This window comes from Armigeres subalbatus, chromosome 2, assembly GCF_024139115.2.
Source record: "Armigeres subalbatus isolate Guangzhou_Male chromosome 2, GZ_Asu_2, whole genome shotgun sequence".
Lineage (NCBI taxonomy): Eukaryota > Metazoa > Arthropoda > Insecta > Diptera > Culicidae > Armigeres > Armigeres subalbatus.
The window spans coordinates 51,602,635-51,626,060 of record NC_085140.1 but is presented as its reverse complement, the minus strand read 5'-3'; the positions used below and the strand labels follow the sequence as shown (position 1 = coordinate 51,626,060).

General features: G+C 37.6%; 1 long non-coding RNA gene across 4 annotated transcripts in view; it reads right to left on the bottom strand.

The window, feature by feature from the left end:
• LOC134208653 (uncharacterized) overlaps nucleotides 1-3,886 on the bottom strand; it is a 41,055-nt gene extending 37,169 nt beyond the window's left edge. The window contains exon 1 of one of the 4 annotated variants that reach the window (XR_009978686.1): nucleotides 3,568-3,886. This is a non-coding gene — a long non-coding RNA (uncharacterized LOC134208653). Of the gene's footprint in view, nucleotides 1-3,556 lie in introns of all 4 variants that reach the window. The other 3 variants (XR_009978688.1, XR_009978687.1, XR_009978685.1) reach the window with 3 other exon arrangements.
• Between the last annotated feature and the right edge of the window lie 19,540 nt (nucleotides 3,887-23,426).

The window sequence follows — 23,426 nt, the reverse complement described above, 5'->3', positions numbered from 1 at the left end:
TGCAAGACACAAATTCAAAACTGACAGCATAAACAAGTTCAGTCTCAGCATCATGATGTCACATGAAAAGGCCCTTCCCATCCCATCGTATAAGGGTTGCTGACGTTTGATCATCTTTCGTTTCCGATGAAACGATGGCGAAAAACAAAAGATATTTTAGATATTTTAGATATTTTATAGATAGTTACTAGATAAAGATTGTCGCTGTCGTCGCTGTCCGGAACATCTTTTGCTGGCGAGGATAGGGGAGCTAAATCCTAAATGGCAAAGAAGGATAAAATCCATACGATTGGACAGGTATGTACCACACATGTTTCGGACAGCAGAACAAAGGGAACAGAAGCGACAATCTAACTAAAATATCTGTTCGAAAAACCAATCCTACGCCTTTGCTCACAAGGCTACTGGAGACCCCACTGAATATGTGAAGACCCGATTTTTAATATATCCAAATTTTGCCTACTCCTGATTTTGTCTACACTCGATTATATAACAGTTTTTATATGATTTAGGGCCTCCTTAGCCGTGCGGTAAGACGCGCGGCTACAAAGCAAGGCCATGCTGAGGGTGGCTGGGTTTGATTCCCGGTGCCGGTCTAGGCAATTTTCGGATTGGAAATTGTCTCGACTTCCCTGGGCATAAAAGTATCATCGTGTTAGCCATGATATACGAATGCAAAAATGGTAACCTGACTTAGAAACCTCGCAGTTAATAACTGTGGAAGTGCTTAAACACTAAGCTGCGAGCCGGCTCTGTCTCAGTGCGGGGATGTAATGCCAATAATAAGAAGAAGAAGATATGATTTATTCACGATCCAATTTTGCCACATTTTTTTCTCAGAAAAAATACTGAAAATAACTAAAGATTTTCATCGCCTGTTGCTTATAATGAATTATTTCAATAATTTGGAGGTCTAAAAAGTATAGTAAGCATTATTCAAAATGTTCCCTGTCCACGGATGATGGGGTCAACGTTGATAAGTCAAGTGTCTGTATATTGTTAACATTGTGAAATAATTTGTTCTTTTATAGTTCGCATTGCTAGTATAAAAGTATTATTAGTACCCAACACATTACCGTTAGACGATAACGAGATGAATTTATTTGCATCCGAGTATGATTACACTATTAAGCAGTACTGAAGTAAGTACTTTAAACCCGGTAACATTTCAATTTAACAGAAACGCGTCAAATATTTCTACCAATATATAGAAAATAATTAAACACTTGATATATCATACCTCCATGCAAATACTTAGAGAAGGTGTCGCATGATCTAACAACATCTGCTTGAGTATATGCTGCGGAGGTTCCGGCAGGGTCTAGTACCAGTCTTAACTAACAAAATACTAACACAAAAGACTGGGAAGCAAACGATCATCCATTGCACCAATTGTAGTTCATAGTTCAGTATACAGTAAGTAGTAAAAGTAGATACTGTAGATTTACTTATTTTGCATTCTATACGGTGAATGTATTTGTTATTTCTTTTGTGTAATCTTTTTTTTTTACTCTGACTTTTATTGCATGGATCAACGTATAAACAAACCTGTATCTCTTTTAATTTTTTTTCGGTTTAGGAAAAAATAAGACATACTCTAATATAGAGAAAATTGAAGGACATAGAAGACGTGACTTAGTGTATTCTGAAAGACAGATAAGGGGCCATCCACAAAGTACGTCACGCTCCTAGGGGGGAGGGGGGGTTCCGAGCAGCGTGACGACTCATACAAAAATTTTAGAGTTTTAATACAAAAAGTGTGACGAAGGGGGGAGGGGAGGTTGAGAATCGCCATTTTTTGCGTGACGTACTTTATGGATCTTCCCTAACCTTATAACACATTAAATGACCGATAGGGAATGAATTCATCATCAGCGCTAGATAGTAAAACAAGAGATAGAGTCACGTTTAACTGAGACCACAGCCACCTATGTACATGAGAATATACTATATGATGCTTTCATCCACTATCCTTTTCTCTACATGACTAAGGGCCGATTTCTTCACCTTCGCTTAGTGCTTAAACCCGGTTTAAACGTATGGGTAAGCACCGCTTAAGAGTTAAGCGGAGGTGAAGAAAACGGCCCTAATAGTTCGACCACCTAAGGTCGTGAGGAGGATCAACTAATGTCTTTTTAAGCCCATCATCAAATGGAAGTTCACGAAATGGTTTGAAAACATTACCTACTGAATCTAGTTCCGAGATGATGATGATGCTATGCAAGGCCGTCATAAGTCCACAAAGATAGTATTAGGCGTTTTCTTGGAACAAGGTTCAAAATATGTAGTTGTTAAAATTGCAGGCTCAATTTTTTTTAAGATTGTTTGGTGAACGGTTCTGAACTGTGGCCCATTTTGGCTTTTCGATTCAGTTTTGACTGCTTTCACTAGGTAATTTTCAAAACTTTGGACGATTATTGATACTCATCAAATTGTAATACGATATTTTAGTTTCAAAATACGTTTTCATTAAAAGTACAAAATCGAAAACAAAATATCAATGTTTAGTTATGTGACCAAAAGATCCAACGAGTAGTACATATTTTTAATGATGTTATTCATATAAATCAATGCTTCATAATCGTAAAATTCATTCATTTAGCTAGGAAATAGACGCAATGAAGCATTACCATACCATTGATAACTGAATCTTGGACCAGACTTTAAAGACTTGAATTTTGAAGAGCGGAATAGAACATGACCATTTGACTACTGAAATTTATGATATCAGACAGTACTGTGAAGGATATGACGCCATAATCTTGATCAACCGCCAAAATAATGGAAGCTCTCAGATTAATATGTCGATTTATTGCAATAGTACTTAAATTAATTTATTGTATATTTACGATACCATTTAAATTATTCCATGTTGAAACAAAGTCCACTAGTATGATCCCATCACATTACATCAAAGTGTTATGGCTCGGCTGCGGTGGTGGGCGCGGTGACGCGTTTTGACAGAGAATACAGAATTACTGTCAAGATGCGCCGTTGCGTTAATTGCTGTAGAACGGCCTTTACTTGGAGATGGTATCAGTAACACCCGTTGTCAACATAGACTACTATTCGGTATTGAATGTCGGCTCCAAGAAAACATTAAATCAACTTTACATGTTAATTATTCGGAAAACATTCATGCGCGTGATGAGCTTTCATTATTATTATTATTTGTTTTTTAAACTGACAGACTGCGGGAAGGGAAATGTATCGGTATGATCACAATACGAACCCAGACCGCAGTGACCTAGTGAGCAACATAGCTTGAGTCGTCTGCTAGTATTGTGTATCACATGGAGAGCCCAGCCGAGATACCAGTCTATTAAGACTACAACTGGTCAACTCTCGAAAAAAAAAATAAGAATTATTCAAAATGTTTTGGAAGTCTATATGACAGTCAAAAATCATTAATTGCTTTATATTTGTGCAATGTTGAATCCTCTAAAGTACTTTTCTCGAAACATTTTATAATGAGCGAGAAAGGCATCATCACCGCTAGGTGGATTAATCTGGGTTTTTCAGTTTAAAAACAAACAGGTCGAATTATCACTTTTACTTTCCACTTACCACCGGGTTTTCCGTCGGTACGGGAACATAACGTTTTTTGTCGGTACGAAAACGATGCGACGAATTAGCTTCGTATTGACCACATTTTTCGCTTTCGACGGACTCGCGCAGACACAATTCCCAGTGCCACCGCCGCCTCACCAAAATACACAAGCCGAACACCGTTTTCGTGGAATAAACCGGTCGATTGTTGCCATGTACGAAGAAAATTTATTCAACTACCTCGAGAACCGGGAAACTCGAGATTTTTTTAACTTTTTTTTCGGCTAAAAAAGCACAAAAAAACTACACTGACGACTAAACCGATTCAAGTGCGATTGTGTTGAAGTAAACAAATGAGCACACTCGCAAAAATCGAAATGTGATATACATTTGGTTCGAGCCCAAACTAGTTATGAAACTTGACTAGGGTGGTTTGTGTCTTATTGAGGTAGATTCCTCTTCGCTTTTAGACATTTTTCAATGCGGGATTGAGTGTGAGAAAAAGATGACTGTGAGAAAAAAAATCTCGCAATACTCTTATAAAGTGCAAAAAGCGCAATACCTATCCAGCTTTCTACGAAGGCTAATGGCCGCCACAATCAAGCTCAGTTTTTGGTAGGGTGGACGCAGTTTGAAGTTTGGGTTGTGTCGTCTGACACAAAAACGATAAGTTTTCATCATCATGATGATTAATTCATAATGATTATGATCGCTACGATGTCAAACGACACAAGCCAAACGTCAAATCGATTGCACCCTACCAGAAAATGAGTTAAATTTTGGCGGCCATTACTGCACGTAAAATGCTGGATGGGCTTACTTTTTTATTTAAGCTCCGTTCGATGGTTAATCGATGAAATTATAAAATAAAAGCGAAACACGTTATTTTTTTTAATAAAGTCAAGTATCACCAATGATTATTTCTCACACAACTTTTCAAAAGGACCAAAGTAACATATTTAAAAAAAACCCAAAAATTTTATACTTAGATTTCAGTCAATTCAAGTAGAATTTTCTGAATTGCTTAAAATGGTATTATTTCTAAGAATCTCATTTTTACCGGTATCGAATTGGTTAACGAATATCTTATCTGTTATATCTTTTGAAAAACATAGAAAAAAAAAGAGTCAAAACAGATTTGTTTTTAAATATAGGTAATAGATCACATTTTTAGTTAGAATCTCTTAATTGAAAAAATGATGAACTAATATTGCTTTTGCATTGAAACTTTTCGTTTCGTCACTGAAATCATTGACACTTGTCTTCAGCGACTGGTTGTGTGAGTGCACCGGTGTCAAAAAATAGAGCTTTTAGCTGAAAATTTAATTGCCAAATGCACATTTTGACAGTAATATAGATGTATGAGTGAATAAAATGTGCAAATGCTCTATCGCGGAAGCAGTCGCTGAAGACAAGTGTCAATGATTTCAGTGACGAAACGAAAAGTTTCAATGCAAAAGCAATATTAGTTCATCATTTTTTCAATTAAGAGATTCTAACTAAAAATGTGATCTATTACCTATATTTAAAAAAATCTGTTTTGACTCTCTTTTTTCTCTATGTTTTTCAAAAGATATAACAGATAAGATATTCGTTAACCAATTCGATACCGGTAAAAATGAGATTCTTAGAAATAATACCATTTTAAGCAATTCAGAAAATTCTACTTGAATTGACTGAAATCTAAGCTCTAAAATTTTTGGATTTTTTTTAAATATGTTACTTTGGTCCTTTTGAAAAGTTGTGTGAGAAATAATCATTGGTGATACTTGACTTTATTAAAAAAAATAACGTGTTTCGCTTTTATTTTATAATTTCATCGATTAACCATCGAACGGAGCTTAAATAAAAAAGTAAGCCCATCCAGCATTTTACGTGCAGTAATGGCCGCCAAAATTTAACTCATTTTCTGGTAGGGTGCAATCGATTTGACGTTTGGCTTGTGTCGTTTGACATCGTAGCGATCATAATCATTATGAATTAATCATCATGATGATGAAAACTTATCGTTTTTGTGTCAGACGACACAACCCAAACTTCAAACTGCGTCCACCCTACCAAAAACTGAGCTTGATTGTGGCGGCCATTAGCCTTCGTAAAAAGCTGGATAGGTATTGCGCTTTTTGCACTTTATAAGAGTATTGCGAGATTTTTTTTCTCACAGTCATCTTTTTCTCACACTCAATACACTCAAAAAAATTTGATTTTCCGTGTATAATATTTGTGTGTGAGTGCTCAATCTGAAAACAATTCCCGCTCGGAAAGATCTTCTAGACTTCTACCGTGATATCTCTGAGACAAAAAGATGAGTCTCCTAGATATTTTTCTTCGATGTCTAGAACCTGTCAGACCTCAAATCCGCCTCAAATGCAACAACCGTTTAAACCGGTGTCTACCTCAAATTTTAGACGAGTAGACCGATTGAACCGGTAGGGATTTGACAGGTGTGGTCTCCTAGATATTACCTCGATATCTTCTAGACTCGATTACCATGGGTCTCCTAGATTTCTCCTAGACGTGGGTACCATATTGCTTCTTTTCTTCTTTTTCTTTTTGTTATTCACATACAAATCAATGAAACGCAGCGTTTTTACCAAGAAAACGTAAAATTTTTCTTTATTTATTCTTTATTATTATAAATTAGGACAACAAATAATATTTATTAGGAATATCCAACCATGGTGCTTGGGAAAAACTGGACATGTGCATCGTTCCATGGAATGTTCCTTGATTTGCCAGAATGCAGTCGATTATATAGGTTATAGGTTCCGTTCGTTGGTTTCTTTTTCCCAACGGCGGGTGTTTCCAGCTGATATTGCCTGATGTCAGAAGAGAGGTGGTGCCCCTATTGGCCAGAATGGTATGAGATGCGGAGTTGCCGTCTTCATCGATGGGGTTGCGCTGGAGGATGTCTTCCCATCCCGATGTTTTGAAACTGATGTGGTTTTCTCCATTGCACTGTCGCTTGGGTCACGATCGAGTGTTCGCATCGGTTTTGATGATTGCATGGTATTTTCCTCCCGGAGTTGCACCATAATACGCCATGGAAGTAGACCAGTGGTGCTCAGCATTTTGGACGTTTTTCCCACTGATTTGCTTGTCACACAATGAAAAAAACTCTTCTTCTATCAAGTTAGTACTTGGGCGAAAGCTTTCAAGTATATCTATCAGCTGAAGGTATTAAAAATAATGGTGTTGAAATCACTCCGTACGACTTGATCAAAGTAAAATTACACTGCGGCCCGCGGGCCGCACTTTTGTTTTGCTTTGATCGTATCGTACGGAGTGAGTGAGGCACCAAAATCAGTTTTATTACCCTCAGCAGATAGATATATTTGATAGCTTTCGACCAAGTGCTAATTTGTATGGTCAAAGTTAATTTTTACTGTGTGGCAAGCAAATTGAGGAAAAAAACACCCAAAGTGCTGAGCACCACTGAAGTAGACAATGTAATTTTTTTTGATCATTGTTACAGAACGTTGTAAGCATTTCCATAACTCGAAACGCACGAAATTACGCAAAAAATTGAAAGATTCCTTAAAAACCGATTTCAGGAACCAGCATGGCCAAACTGGAATCCGGAACAACATCCGCGGAAACCATACCTTCACTTTGATTATAAAGGATTGAAATTGATTCAAAAATGAGTTTGTGGAAGCGAAATGAAGTTGCGGTAATTTTTTACTTGCAATGCACTTTGTATATCTGCTTTTGTTGAAGCATCCCTAGTAGCACACTCGTCTTAGACGAGTTTCTGTGATTCATATTTTAATCGATCACGCAAAGGTTGCTGCAGTCGGATCTGTGCTTTTAGTCTCAAAAGATATGAAAAGTCAAAAAATGTAAAAGACTTAACTAATTTCATTACCAAACTGCAACGTTTTTAAGTCATCTCTGGGCCCAAACAGACTTCAATCCTCTAGAAAGGTTAAACTAATGAAGTGATAATTTTGGTTCTTGAGAAGTGAAGCTGTCTTAAAGTAAAGTGACCAGACGTTCCGGATTATGCGGGACAGTCCCGGATTCAGCCTACCTGTCCCGCATTGCCAGGCGTCCCGGAAAACGTCCCGAATTATATGAGGAATCTGTTAAGTCGGGGAAGTTTGTGAAATTTGTTGAAAATAGGATATCGAGAAAATTTGTAAAATAATCTTTCAAGGGTCTTTTGAGCCTGGAGAATAAAGTTTTGATTATTTTGAAGAATGTAGCCAGTTTCCGTAAGTATAAAATTATCTAGAGATTCAAAAAAATCAACAAAAGCTCATTTGAATTCTCAGACTCTGGATTACGCAGAAATATTAGGAAACTGTAGATATTCTGAAAAGTTAAAGTCAAGACTACGATCTGAATCGTAAGGACTTGAGTTAGCTTCAAGAACTGGAAAAATGAATACCAGAAAATGTGTAACATTTAAACAAACGGACAGTACCCAGTTATCACTTATTTTACGACTGGAGTGTCCATCGAACCCTTTCCTCGTAGTACACATACTATACACTGAGAGAAATGGCTTATACGATTTCCATAGGACTGATCTATTGAGTTTGGCCAAAAATAATTCAACCGAAAGCCATTTGTCCGAATGACTTCGATGATTTTTATTTGGCCGAAACGGATATTAGCCCAAAACGGATTGGCCGCAAATGTCATTTGGCCAAAGAGAACATACGACCGAAACGGAAACAACATTTTCGACCACATCGCCCTTTCTGCCGAACGACTTTTTCGGCCATATGACATGTTTGGTCAACTGCAAACCGATCTCGGCTGTGCAAATTTCAGTTAAAGTTCGTTAGCTGAAATATCGGCTGATTAGACGTATGATTACGGAGGCTCCTTTGAGTGCTGCTTTTGCGGCTGCTTTTTTAGCTGATATATCAGCAGAAAATCGCAAACCGAGTGCTCGGCTGTGCGGATCTCGGCAAAAAAATAAAAAAAATGCCGAGCTGAACTAAGTGTGTAGTCTATGTTGACCACTTGGACGCTATTTGTTTTAGTATTGTGATAGCTAGCAGAATCTCAAAATTTCTGTTGTAGTATCTTCTTCTTCTTCTTCTTACTGGCATTACATCCCCACACTGGGACAGAGCCGCCTCGCAGCTTAGTGTTCATTAAGCACTTCCACAGTTATTAACTGCGAGGTTTCTAAGCCAAGTTACCATTTTTGCATTCGTATATCATGAGGCTAGCATGATGATACTTTCATGCCCAGGGAAGTCGAGACAATTTCCAATCCGAAAATTGCCTAGACCGGCACCGGGAATCGAACCCAGCCACCCTCAGCATGGCCTTGCTTTGTAGCCGCGCGTCTTACCGCACGGCTAAGGAGGGCCCCCTGTTGTAGTATAGATTTCCCTTTTACCCTTTTCCATTTTCCATCGATTTGAAATGTAAAACTTGTGCACAATTTTAATGTAAAGATTAGTTTATAGCATCTTGGAGTCGACAATCAGTGCCTAAAGGGTGATACCGTTGCCACCTCCAAGTAACACTTCTTAAAATAGGGATATAATGAGATATTATGTTATTGATTGTACCAACATTATTTAAATGGCGAAACACAAGACTAGACCCAAACATAAGTTTTACCGTTACTAGTACCAATTAGGTTCTGCAGCGACTGTTTGTAACCTCAATCTGATGACAGATTAGTAGTAATTTTTGTTGCGCTCAGGGGCAGCTAGCCAATCACGAACTCGACCCTTGTCGGAGTCAGTGGAAAGTACTACTGAACTGTCAAAAAAGTTCATTTGACGATGACCGAATTCATTCGTGACGTCATGCTGCAGAGCCTAATATTTAGCAGAATAATTCGGCACCAACATTCTCAAACCAAAATCAAACCGTTTCAATTTTTCCCAACCGAGCCGCCAACTGTCAAATGGTTGTTCGAACAACTTCACACACGTTCGAACAAGTTTTTCTTCCGACCCAAAAATCGAAAAGAACATTGTTTGATTTGAAATTTAAAAATAGATGAAAAATGCTTCCTCGACATTTTCGGTCTTGTTTGACGTACGGAATAAAATGATTCAAACGCACTTGCAAAACACCGCAGGGCACTTGACTCAACCTTTGACAGTTAATATATGGGCCTGACGTTTTGGGCTGATGGTTTATTCGTTCTGAAATGCAACGAGCTTGGTGGTCTAGTGGCTACCGCTTCTGCCTTATAAGCAGGAGGTTGTGGGTTCAATTCCAGGCTCGTCCCTTTCCTACTTTGTATTTCTATCTTAGTTCTTTCTGTGTTTCACGTTCTACCAAAACGATTCCTACTGTTATAACCAAGATGAATACACCACTAGGTGTTCCAATCTGCCAAATTCACGATTCAGCCATCTTGGATTTTAGTATGGGAGAGCCAGCCGGTTTGTTTATGTTTTGCACCGAAAATGAATTTTCCACCCCCGCCTTCTTCTCGTCCATAAATTGGGCAGACTGCAACACCTAGCTGTGTATTCATCTTGGTTATAACCTTCCAAACAAACCCAAAACCTCCCGTGGCATCTATGAGAGGTCGTAGAGCTCTCTACATCTCTCTTAAGTAGGTGTTCAACAAACTATCCTTCCCCTTCCTCAGCATTCGCAAGGACGTGGCCAGGACAGATCTCGACTATTGGAAAGTGCATTGCTTCCATCTAAGAGATAGTGGTTAGTCCCAAATCAATATCTGTGGTAACGGATGAAAGTGATGCTACTCTCATACAATAGTCTTGGCTTGTACCACCTACGAATTTGTGCGAATTGCTCAATGCTAATGCTAATGCTAATGGTTTATTCGTTCTGAAATGTTGCACAGCCCAAAATTTGTCTTAAAATGTTTTATACACAAAAATATTATTTTTACTGATTTAGAATTTTACCAGAATTTTTATAACATCGGTTTAAGTATTCTTGACTGATGCACTATCGTTTGTAATCATAAACAAGGTAGGGCTTTAGGACCCAATTGGATTATTGTAATTTATATGGGAGACAATTCCATCTATTGTACATTTATTGTAGATTTTTGAAAATAGAAAAATATATCTATTGTACTTACGTCATAACAACAATGCATTTAATGGTTACTAATTCATTCTATTATGTTTATATTGTTTTTTTTTTATTGTCTGTTAAAAATGTACGAAATGGTCATACTATCCTATTTCGGTTATTTTCATCCACCGATACCAAGTCCAGCGTCGATTACATAAAGATGTTTAACATTAGCGTCACACACATTACAAATAGGAGAAGACCTGCAACCAATCAGTTATGTTTCATTAAAGTTTAATCACAGACAAACAGACATAACACATTGAACATTCACTTGTAAAATTCGTCGTCGTTCAAACAATAACGACATCTGTTAATTTCAGTTAGTTGGGCAAATCACGAACCAGATGGCGGTAGTGAGCAAACGTCAAACTAGAGCAAATCCGATGCGCGCGCCACGAGTGATCGATTGGCCAACTAATGATTATTTGAATTGATCAGTAAATCAGTGAGCGATGGAAATTTGACAAGTGTTATGTCTGTTTGTCTGTGGTTTAATTTAATATAATTTGAATTTTGAATTAATGTATTCTTTTTGAACTTTAATTCAATTTAATTTAATTATGTTTTATTTCTATTCAATTTCAACTTAATTTTAATTTTACAAATTCTATTTTGTTTTTTTTTTTAATTTAAATTTTAAGCGTAACGATAGAAAATTGTTAAATTGTTTGCTTTTTACTATATGGTATAAGTAGTAATGAGCTCAGTTTGAGTACCACATTTCTCCAAGACGAGCTGAGTTGTGACTACCAATTGTTGATTCCGAAATACGTTTTACAATGATTTTAATAATAATAACAAATTGAAACCCAATTTAAAATTGAATATAGATTATAAAATCAAAATTTAAACAAACTAAAATAATATTGCATCATCTGTATTTCACAATCTTCATTGTATAAATGTATATGTTTTTCTTTACCAATATTAGAATTAATGTAACAATTTCAGTTAGTAAAATTATGTCATATTGGAATATATTTGATTTTAACAGCAATATTGTTAGAGCTTCTATAGTGGAAAGCCTCCACTTGCTATGTATGTACTATTCAATTCAATCCCAATATTTTGTATTTTTACAGATACTTATTTGGACCTTACTGGTGATAATACGTAACTGTAAAATTACAAAGTGATGGAATTGAGTGGGATATTACTGACTCGTGTTATGGCAAGTGTTTTCAAATCTTTATGTATTTATATTGTAATACAATAAAAAAAAGCTACAAAAAACATTACAAATACACTAAATTTTATTGTTTTGTCCTTAAAAATCATGTCATAGAACAACATTAAAATCAATTGTTTTGCTCTGAATTTTGTAAGGAAAATTTTCGAAAATTTTATTGTAAAGATAAACGCAGAAAAATGTTGCGGTCGAAACTACCATTCCGAGGGTTAATTTAAGAATACGCACCGACGATTTTCAGCAGACAACAAACCCGTTTGATTTTACCATGCGCGCATTGAAAATCAACTGTGGTCCTGGTGGAATGTTGTTGCATGAACTGAATCAGTGGTGAATTTGTCCGAATGCGTGGTTAATTTAACTGAAAATTTGTGGTTGTTTTAAAAACATGGCGTAGTCTACAAAATAGTAACCGTTACCATGGATTTTTTTTCTGTGTACATAACAACCCCTATTTTCTTTTGTAAAAGTCCCATTTACCATCCATTTTATGGTGGAAAACCATTATTGCTAATGTGATTTTATTGGCAAAATTACATCTCATTTTATGGTATTCTCTAATGTAATCAATGATGTTGTGACAATAAAATTAATGATATTGTTATAAGACGAGTTAATACAATGCAATTGAATTCCACCACTTAATTGTATCTTGACAGATACGTATTTCGACCTCAACAGTAAGGCCGTCTTCAGTGTCTCGTACTTGACTCGACTTCTGTTGAGTCGAGTCAAGTACGAGACACTGAAGACGGCCTTACTGTTGAGGTCGAAATACGTATCTGTCAAAATACAATTAAGTGGTGGAATTCAATGGGATTGTATAAACTCGTCTCATGACAAGTGAAGACATTCCACTAAAAAGCTCAAAATAATTTTCTTATCAAAAAGAGCAGTATAATTGATTTTGTGTCAAGTATGTTCAATGATATTGCAATACTGCTAATTAAGAAGATGTTTACAGCTGGGTTGTGCGAATAGAATCGATTTGGTTGTCAAACTGAAGCCAAAATTGTCTATTGTGCCGGAGCCAAACATTGAAGATTGTGGTTATGTTCGTTTACGATCTAATATTGAAAAGTATTGTTATTATTTGGGGAAAAAATAAAAATCAACTTTGTTTGTGTTTGGTATTCTTTGTAAAACATATTTTCACATTATATTTCGAGTGGAAAATAAGTAGGAATGCAACTAAAAAGCACTCGTTACGAAATTTCACGAGATTCAGCAGCTGATTGAAGCAGGAATGTATGTAAACAATCGTAAAGTTATGTCGAGTCTAGCGCATTTGTGCGCCCTCATGCAGCATGAAAAGAGAAATTCGAAGAGCGGGAAATTTTTGACAGCCAAGTAACTGCAAAATAATTTTGTTTATGGGAGTGATTTCAAAATATCCCTCAACTCGCTTGAGCGCAGAAAAGCGGCTTTATCCGCAGCACCCAGGTTTACAGCAGAGTGTATGTAATTTAGAGTGGCGACATGTGCCGCTTTTGACAGGTCTCCTGCTCGTTTGGAACACGATTTTGTATGGGAATGACAGATGATTTTGATGAAAATGAGTCAGTGGATAGTACCAAGATGAATACACAGCTAGGTGTTTCAATCTGCCCAATTTATGGACGAGAAGACGGCGGGGGTGAAAAATTCATTTTCGGTGCAAAACATAAACAAACCGGCTGGCTCTCCCATACTAAAATCCAAGATGGCTGAATCGTGAATTTGGCAGATTGGAACACCTAGTGGTGTATTCATCTTGGATAGTACTACTGAACTGTTAAAAAAGTTCATTCGACGAGGACCGAATTCATTCGTGACGTCATGCTGCAGAACCTAATGCACCGAGTTCATCATTGACGTTTGACGTTTGAGCGGTGCGCTCCCAAGTAACAAATCGGAAACCATTTGAATTTATTCATAATTTGAAGTGGTTTTAAGAATGATTTCAAAATACTGATTTGTTTTAAAAGAGCTATCAATAAGAAAATGATGCATTAAAGTTTTATGATTTTTAAAATAGTATAGGAAGTCTCTTCAGTTTATCAATAAAAACTATGACTGATCTAGCGCGGAGGCTTTTATAAATGTTTTTAAAACACTCTCCAAGATACAATAAAAGTTTGAACAATAATTTCAAAACAATGCTTCTTATAGAGTTCTTTTGATACACTGGAATAAAATGTTACTTTTTAATAAACTTACATTAAAACTGTAATGAATCTTTCAAGTCTGTTTTAAATTATTACGTTCTAGAATAAAACTAATTGATATCTGTCGAAAATGGAACCCAAACGATGAAAAAATTCAAGTCAAGTGGATCTTTCAAAAGAAAAGTTAATTAAATAGCTCTTCGACAAAAAATATTCAAAAATGTGAAAATCAAACTTCTTCTATAGTCCCCAAATCATTAATAGCCGAACAGTCGGCAGAATTCGCACAGTTTTATGACACTGAACAAGCTACACTAGAAAAGTTGGAGGATGAGTTTCTGCAAACAGGATACGCAAATGGTAACCGGGACTAAGATGATGAGGACGATGACGAAAATGAGGATGAAAAAAATGAAGAACTTTCAACAGCGCTTAAGAGCCAGTTCGCGAGAAGCGCGACCCCTTGATGACCCCGCGACCCCGGATGAAATTTTCAGGGTTGGTTCACATATGTAAGAGAAGACATTTTGCAAATTTTCAGATTTTTTCATTGAGGGGAAGTGGGGTAAAACAGCCCTTCAGAAATTATTGTTCAAAAATTGCCAAAACCAAAAAAAATGCAATAACTTTGGCAATAATTGACCGATTTTGTTTAAATTTTGCAAGCTTTTTCTACTCAATTAGTACTTTATACCAAATGGTTAATATGGTTATAAAGTTGTTTACTTTTGGAGAAAATGAACTTTTTCGATTAAAAATTGTCGTTTTTCCAAAAAGAATATTTTTTACCAACAGATCTAGGATAAAAAACTAAACACGTAAGGCAATTATGGAACTAAAGAGCTTTCATCTCATATATAATTCAGAAGCGCCAACTCAAGAGTTTTTAAGAAAATCGCAGTTTTCTGCAACACTGTTTATTCAAAAGAAAGTTCGCATAAATTTCGATTATGTTGATGTTTTCCGATCTGGTGAAAACTGTCCAAACTTTTTTGTCTAAGTAGAAATTTAAAATCAGGATTTTTATTAGGGGAGTGTAGGGTAAAATAGCCCTTCTAAAATAAATGTCAAAAAATACATCAATTTTTTTATGTGAGTTCTAGCAGAAAATACATAGGTTTACAAACACTATATCTTCTTCCTTTCAATTCATCTATATTTTTCGTCTCAATAGATACGTATATCCTTCGCTGCAGAACAATTTTCAACAGAAGTAAAATAGGACCAAAATAAGTGCCTTAAACATTAGCACGTCTTTCGCACACTGAAACAAAAATGAACGGATTCGGCGAAAGTGCTTGTTGATATATTTTTTGAATCAGCTACAATTACTGTGGGTACCGGTACTAATGTTGCTTTTACAGCTATACGCAAAAAAAAAAACAATTATTCTTAACGGCAAATGATCAATTTCGTAGTGTTTAAGGTGATTATAGAATGAAGCCCGTGGTGAATTTCAAATTCACCACACGTTTATCCACATACATTTCCAAAACCCCAAATCTGGCGTAATAGTTTTCGTACAGTGCCGAAACTCAAATTATGATTGTTCAGCATAACTAAGCAAACGATCTACCATTATTTCAGCCCCATACGCGTTATGGTTCTTTCATCTCGTGCTCTTGAAAAAATATTGGAAAAGCACGTGGTTTACAAAATGGCCGATTTCTGGTTTAATTGTATAATCACCTTAAACATAGCTTGTTGGTGGGTCTGCTTCTCAGATTATATTTTTCTTCTGTACTATAGGCTTGTTTTTGTAGCTTGTAACCATTGTGCAGTATTCATAACTCTCCTTCATCCTCCATCATTATCAATTATCAAAAAACGTCAAACCGTTTACCATTCATACATTTTAAATTACTAACCTTCAAACTGCTAGCCAATATTATAGAAATACAATCTAAACAAAATGTTTGACTGAATGGACTATACCAGTTCTAATCGGGTGTATATATTTTCAAGGGTTGGCCAATTTGATCTCATAGGTAATGGAATACCCTCAGTTCTAAGTTTACACAACTGTGTGCAAAACACTCCAAAGTTTAACAAAGTTGCATTCATTTTGCACGATACGAGAAAAAACTTTTTTTTCTACAACGAGCTGATTTTTTTTACACGGAGAGCGTAACAATGTAACGTGTACACTATTGAATAGGATAGAGTATACTAGTGTCTGACGATTTTAAAGCACACCCCTCATGAAAATACTTAAAATTTTAGGATACACGTATCTACTCTCATAGATAAAGTATATAAATTGTAGATCGCTTAATCAATGAATTAAAAGATGACCAAGCAAAATTGTTTTATTCTCGGCTTAATTTACACCACCTGTAAGTGCTTGAGTACCTCAATGAGACTGTGTAGTTGATGTGTAAAAAGGATGCTTTGAATACCCGCCTTTTTCTCTTAAAATCTTTTCCAACCTTATATGAACATATTTCCAACCAACCATCCAAGGGGTGGTTTGCTAAGAAGTAGTACTAGGGTAGTAACAGCTTGCAATACTTTTTGAGAAATCTATCTATTGCTTTTTCCACCGAGGAATAGACTACCGTGTTGAAGTAACAAAATAAATGTTCACACTTCCGAATGGATGGAAACTAGCTAAAGCATTGGATTTTGCGTTACGTCGTTCTTGAACCATCGTTCTTGCAGTTAAGACGTCACTCATATATGGAGGAACTGGTGGGAAAATATTTGTGAACGGCAGTGAAGAACGGCGCTAAGTTTACAATACCTCCGCTGGAATATTATATAAATGACATGAATAGATAACCAGTTCATGTTATTTTACTACGCTTGGGAGAATTTCGAAGCAAACTAGCAAAATCGCTAGATTAGTTGCCAGTTGGGTCGGAATAATCTAATCTAAGAAGTGTGGTTACGATACGTAACAGTTTCGTAACATTATTTATATTTGGAGATCTATTTTACCCCCTCTCTGCCCATCATAATATTTTGCCAAATAGTTTCATCAACATATAGAAATAAACCTTGTAAGTTTCAGCCAGATGCAGAAACATCGATAAAATGCAGAAACATCGATAAAGTTGCGATTCTCACAAACTGGCTTGCAAACAAACAGTGCAGTGTGCAGAAACTTATAATTTGATTGATTGTTCTTCGGCGGACTGAAATAAGTTTCAATAAATTTTCAAGTTAGGGAACGTCCACAAATTACGTAACGCTTAGAGAGGGCGGGGCGTTGAGTGAAGTGCGACGATTCATACTAAATTTTCAGAAGCTTCATACAAAAAGTGTGACATGGGGGGGGGGGGGGGTTGAAAAAGTCCAATTTTCGCGTTACGTAATTAATGGATCTTCCCTTAGAAAGGAAATACGTCATGTTTTTAAACTAATGTATATTCTGCTTGGGCTCACATATAAAAATTTATGAATTTTTGACATTTTATTTTAACAAGACTATTTTACCCAATTTAACGAAATTGCTCATTTGCCGTTAAGAATAATTGTTTTTTTTTCGCATAGCTGTAAAATGAACATCAGTATCGGTACCTACAGTAATTGTAGCTTATTAAAAAATAGCGACAAGCACTTTCGCCGAATCCGTTCATTTTTGTTTCAGTGTGCGAAAGACGTGCTAATGTTTAAGGCACTTATTTTGGTCCTATTTTACTTCTGTTGAAAATACTTCTGCAAATAGTTTGCTATTTAATATAGATCAGCGAAGGATATACGTATCTATTGAGATGAAAAATATAGATGAATTGAAAGGAAGAAGACATAGTGTTTTTAAACTGATGTATTTTCTGCCAGAACTCACATAAAAAATTGATGTATTTTTTGACATTTTTTTTTGAAGGGCTATTTTACCCTACACTCCCCTAATAAAAATCCTGATTTTAAATTTCTACGTAGACAAAAAATTTTTGTTTTCACCAGATCGGAAAACATCAACATAAGTAGGGTCGAAATTTATGCGAACTTTCTTTTGAATAAACAGTGTTGCAGAAAACTGCGATTTTCTTAGAAATTCTTGTGTTGGCGCTTCTGAATTATATATGGGATGAAAGCTCTTTAGTTCCTTATTTGCCTTACGGGTTTAGTTTTTTATCCTAGATCTGTTGGTGAAAAATATTCCTTTTGGAAAAACGACAATTTTTTATCGAAAAAGTTCATTTTCTCCAAAAGTAAACAACTTTATAACCATATTAACCACATGGTATAAAGTACTAATTGAGTAGAAAAGGCTTACAAAATTTAAACAAAATCAGTCAGTCATTGCCAAAGTTATTGCATTTCTTTGGTTTTGGCAATTTTTGAACAATAATTTTTGAAGGGCCGTTTTACCCCACTTCCCCTCAATGAAAAAATCTGAAAATTGGCAAAATGTCTTCTCTTGCAACAAACCGTGAAAATTTCATCCAAATCGGAGAACATCGTTGCAACCTCCCTTGGAAAGGGGTTCGCGCTTCTCGCGAACTGGCTCTTAATATCTCTTAAGAAACACATTCATTGCCATTTTGAGTGAAAGTCACATGAACCATTTGCACCATAGTGGTTTTTAAGTCCTTTGTTGGCGCCCTTAACTACCATGCGGAATGTTTGCTTGGTTTTTAAGCCGTTCACTTCATATTGTCTATTTAGAAAAAATAGCTACAAGTTATTTTAAAATGTATATTCTTACTAGGTTTTTGATATATCGCATAGCAGAATTACTCTGGCTAACAAATATAAACAAATCCGATGGTGTTAATAGCTTTGAGCAAATGGCTTAAATACCAGACGTGTTTGCTGGTAATGCGAGTAAACGGCGCGATTTTTGTTTTAGCTGAAATTTTGAAGATTTCGAATGGTTTTTTCAATTAATCTTAATCTGTTGTTATAATATGACCCTTTACGTATGGCATTGACTTGGTTTTTGCAATGAAATGAGTTTCTGTAATAATAATTGTTTACTTAAACATCCCTAACATAATCATACCCACTTTCTGTAACACACACACACACAATCATACCATGCATTGCCATAGGGCCAAACATTGTTAAGCTAGAGAGGACTGCGTCACTCACCAGTTTTTCAGTTAGCTGTACATACTCTGACCGCGCGGACGCGAATAAAATCCTCGAATAAAACCAAACTTAAAACATGGTGTCAGAAGTTCGCGGACTCGTGTGTACGTGATAAGCTTATCGCGATTTAGTGCAAACGAAATTTTAAAGAAACGGATTTGTGAGAAAATTTCCGAAGATGGCATCCGGATTCGACCTTCGACTGCCACAGCCTCTCGATTGTGCCAACCTAGCCAAAGAATGGCCTCGTTGGAAGCAAGCATTCGGAATCTATTTGCGTGCCAACGGTAAGATAGCGGAGAGTGAGGAGAACAAAATCGCCATTTTTCTGTGGCTGATCGGGCCTCGCGGCGTCGAAATTTTCAACACGCTCTACCCCGACAGCGCAAGTGCTGATAGTTTGTTTGGTGTTGGTGGCAACGAAGAAGAAGATGCTGCGTTTGATGATGCCGTTGAAAATGTAACAGTGAATGAGCACTCGCACACTCTTGCAAAGGTGATCGCTGCATTCGACGATTATTGCCTTCCACGGAAAAACATCGCGATGGAGGCATTCAAATTCAACACCATCGCACAGAAAGAGAGGCAAACATTCACCGAGTTTGAAACGGAACTCCGCACACAAATACAATATTGTGAGTTCAAGTGCCAACAGTGTCAAACATCCTACTCCGATCGCATGCTGCGAGATCGGATAATTATTGGTGTACAAGACAAAAAGCTGCAGTTAAAACTCCTCGATGGACGAGATGACCCGCTGGCAAAAATCATTGAGACCTGTAAGGTGTTTGAAGCTGCGTCGGAGAATAAGCTGATTCTGGATCGCAAAGTGAGACCGCTAGAGGTAAAGTCAGTCGAGAAGCAGTTGGATGAAGGAGGAAGGGAGGTAGCTGTCGTCAATCGTAAACAGTGCTACAATTGTGGAAAGCCGTTCAACCAAGCTCACCGTCGCAGCTGCCCGGCAGTTGGTGTGAAATGTTTTACGTGTGGTGGTGCAGGCCATTTCAGCAAGTGCTGCCGTCGTCGACTGGAATCGGGTGAACAACAGAAGGAGGACAACGCAACAAAGCAGCCGTCGAAGATGAGACAACAGAATAAACAAAAATCAGTGCTCGCGGTAAATTGGAGTGACGCAGGTGAGTGTTTGATAACAGATCAGGTTGGCAATGCATGTGTGAGATGTTATAATGATGATATTGCTTTGTATAGAATAAACTCAACTTGCGAAGGGAGCAAAAGTTCAAGGGCGTGGCGAAAGCTTTACCATGTAGGAAGTGTGGGAGTATTATTCAAACTAGACACCGGCGCCGACGTGAATTGTATCCCGATTGATGTAGTGAAGAAGATTGGCATACCAATGCAAAATGTGAGCAATACCAATGTTTTGGATTATAGTTCAAATAAAGTTAAAATTCATGGAGTAGTTAATTTGCTTTGCTCCGATGTTGCCAAGGGCAGTCTCCATAGTGCTGAGTTTTTGGTAGTCGATTCTCGGTTTGAACCACTTTTGGGATTGCAGTCTTGCGTTGACTTTGGGCTAATCAGTCGATTGAGTGTGGTGCAGAATTCTACTCAGATTCCCAATACTAAAGCCGAGTTTGTTGATGCGTACCGTGATGTCTTTGAGGGGCTTGGAAAGTTTCCCGGCAAGTGTGCAATAGTACTAAAAGAAAATTCCGTCCCCACACTGTGTTACAGAAAGCGCATTCCATTGGCATTGCATGACAGAGTAAGGGCGGAGCTTAAACGAATGGAGGAACAGGGTATTATTGCGAGTGTTGATTACCCTACCGATTGGGTCAGTAATATGCAGGTGGTTGAAAAATCTAATGGTGCGTTGCGAATTTGCCTTGATCCAAAACCGTTGAACCAATGCATTAAACGTGAACATTATCTGATCCCAACACAACAAGACTTGTTCAGTCGTCTTTCGGGCAAGCGTGTTTTTACGGTGCTTGATTTGAGTAGTGGTTTTTGGCAGATGGAATTAGACAGAGAAAGTTCTGACTTGACAACATTCATGACTCCATTTGGACGGTATCGCTGGACGCGAGTTCCGTTTGGGCTAAACAATGCTCCTGAGATGTTTCAGCGTCGAATGGTTCAGATTTTCGGGGATATTCCGGGTGTAGAAATATACTTTGACGATTTGGCAATTACTGGGGCGGATGAGGCGGACCATGATTACATTTTGTCGCAGGTTATGCAGCGTGCTCGGGAAAATAATGTCAAATTTAACTTGGATAAGCTACAATTTCGTACCAACCGTGTAAAATTTATGGGAAATGTCATAGACGATGGTGAGGTGCAGCCCTTAGAGAAGGATGTTAGGGCAATTACTGAAATGCAACGGCCGGAAAATGTTGCAGATGTCACACGATTTCTTGGTCTATGCAAGTATTTGGCTAAATTTATTCCAAACCTTTCGCAGCGAACAGCAAATCTCCGAAGGTTGACCCATAATGATGCTGTTTGGGATTGGGGTGAGGTTCACGAAAGCGAAATGAATGATCTTCTGAAAACAATTTCGTGTGCACCAAGTTTGGCAATTTTTGATCCAGAAAAATCCTGCATTATACAGACCGATAGTTCCAAGGACGGTTTGGGATGCGTCTTGCTTCAGGACCATGGTCCCGTAGCTTACGCGTCAAGAACTTTAACCAAGAGCGAACAGCGATGGGCCCAAATAGAAAAAGAACTGCTGGCGGTGGTATTTGCGTGTCAAAGATTTCATTACTTTATTTACGGTCGAGAGTTTGTAGTTCAATCGGATCACAAGCCGCTTGAAACTTTAATCAAAAGGAATATTGATGACGTTACACCTCGACTTCAACGTATGTTCTTGATTTTGCTGAAGTATCCTGGACTGTCTCTAGTGTATACTCCTGGAAAAAGTTTGCTGGTGGCCGATTGCCTTTCGCGAGCTGCTTTGCCGGACACTGGTGAAGCCCAAGAAGATTTGGATAACATTGTTCATGCCCTCGTTAAAAAAGCTTGCATGTCGCAGGATAATTTCGATCTGTATGTAGAGAAGCTGAATCAAGATGAACGGTTTCTGCGTATCGTCAACTATGTTGAGAATGGATGGCCGTCATATCACAAACTGGACGACTTCAGTCAATTGTTTTACAAGTATCGCGAAGAGCTCCACTTTGAAAATGGACTTCTTTTCAAGGATCATCGATTGGTGGTGCCGACTGGACTTCAAACAACCATATGCAAATGGTTGCACGCACCGCACTTAGGAGCGGAAAAAACGTTATCTCGAGCAAGGATACAGTTTTTCTGGCCTGGAATGACTAATGACATAAAGGAAATAACCGCCAATTGCACAGTTTGTGAGAAGTTTCGAAGGAATAATCAAAAGGAGCCACTTGTGCAGGATTTACCTCCGGAATATACGTTCCAAAGAGTTTCGACAGACATCTACGAATATGGCGGTCATGACTGGTTAGTTCTAATTGATGCGTATTCCGGATTCATCTGCTCTGATCGTTTGGGAGATAAAACAACACGCAGTGTTTGTAAGCTCTTCGACCGATTTTTCAATTGTTACGGTTACCCAACAGTGATTCGCAGCGATAATGTACCGTTTAACTCCAATGAGTGTGAAAGATACGCCAATTCTAATAACATTACGTTCGAGTTTTCCAGCCCTCGATATCCCCAAAGCAACGGACTTGCGGAGAAAGGAGTTGCAATCGCCAAAAACATCTTGAAGCGGTGTTACGAAACGGGTGATCTTGATCAGTTTCAGTATCGTCTTTTGGAGTACAACACAACACCGATTGCAAGTATGCAGTTATCTCCCAGCCAGTTATTTTTCGGAAGACTTGTGAAGACTCGTTTGCCTATTGAGGAAACTCTATTGAAAAGAAATGCCCTAGAGGAAAGTGATGTGCAGCAGAGAATACGGCGTAAGCGTGCTATCCAGAAAGGTTACTACGATCGTCATGCCAAGCAGTTACCTATACTCAAACCTGGTGAGAGAGTTCTTTTTAGGAAGAACGCGCGAGAATGGCACTACGGCTTGGTAGTTCGGGACGTGAATGGGCGTTCTTATGTCATTCGAGATTCCTTTGGTAATCATTATCGACGGAACCGGAAATTTATGACACGTACCATCAACAACGAGGCCGATCCAAGTGAAGTTCTACTCGAAGATCATGCTATGAAATACTTCTCCAATCTAAGTCCACCCAGGGTTGTTAGTCTACCTGATGACGCCCGTCACCAGGCTTTGATGCCTAATAATGCAACTCCGGAAGCCACGGCTACCGAAATTAGTCCACCAAGGATTGTCAGTCCACCTGTACCACGTGTAAGTACACCAAGGGTTGGCAGTCATCCTATAAATCCAAGTAGCATCAAATCCGAACCTACTGATCAACAGTTAGAAGTTGAAGGCCACGGTGATCATGATGAAGACAATCGCTCTCAATCATTTGCTGCAGAGCCCG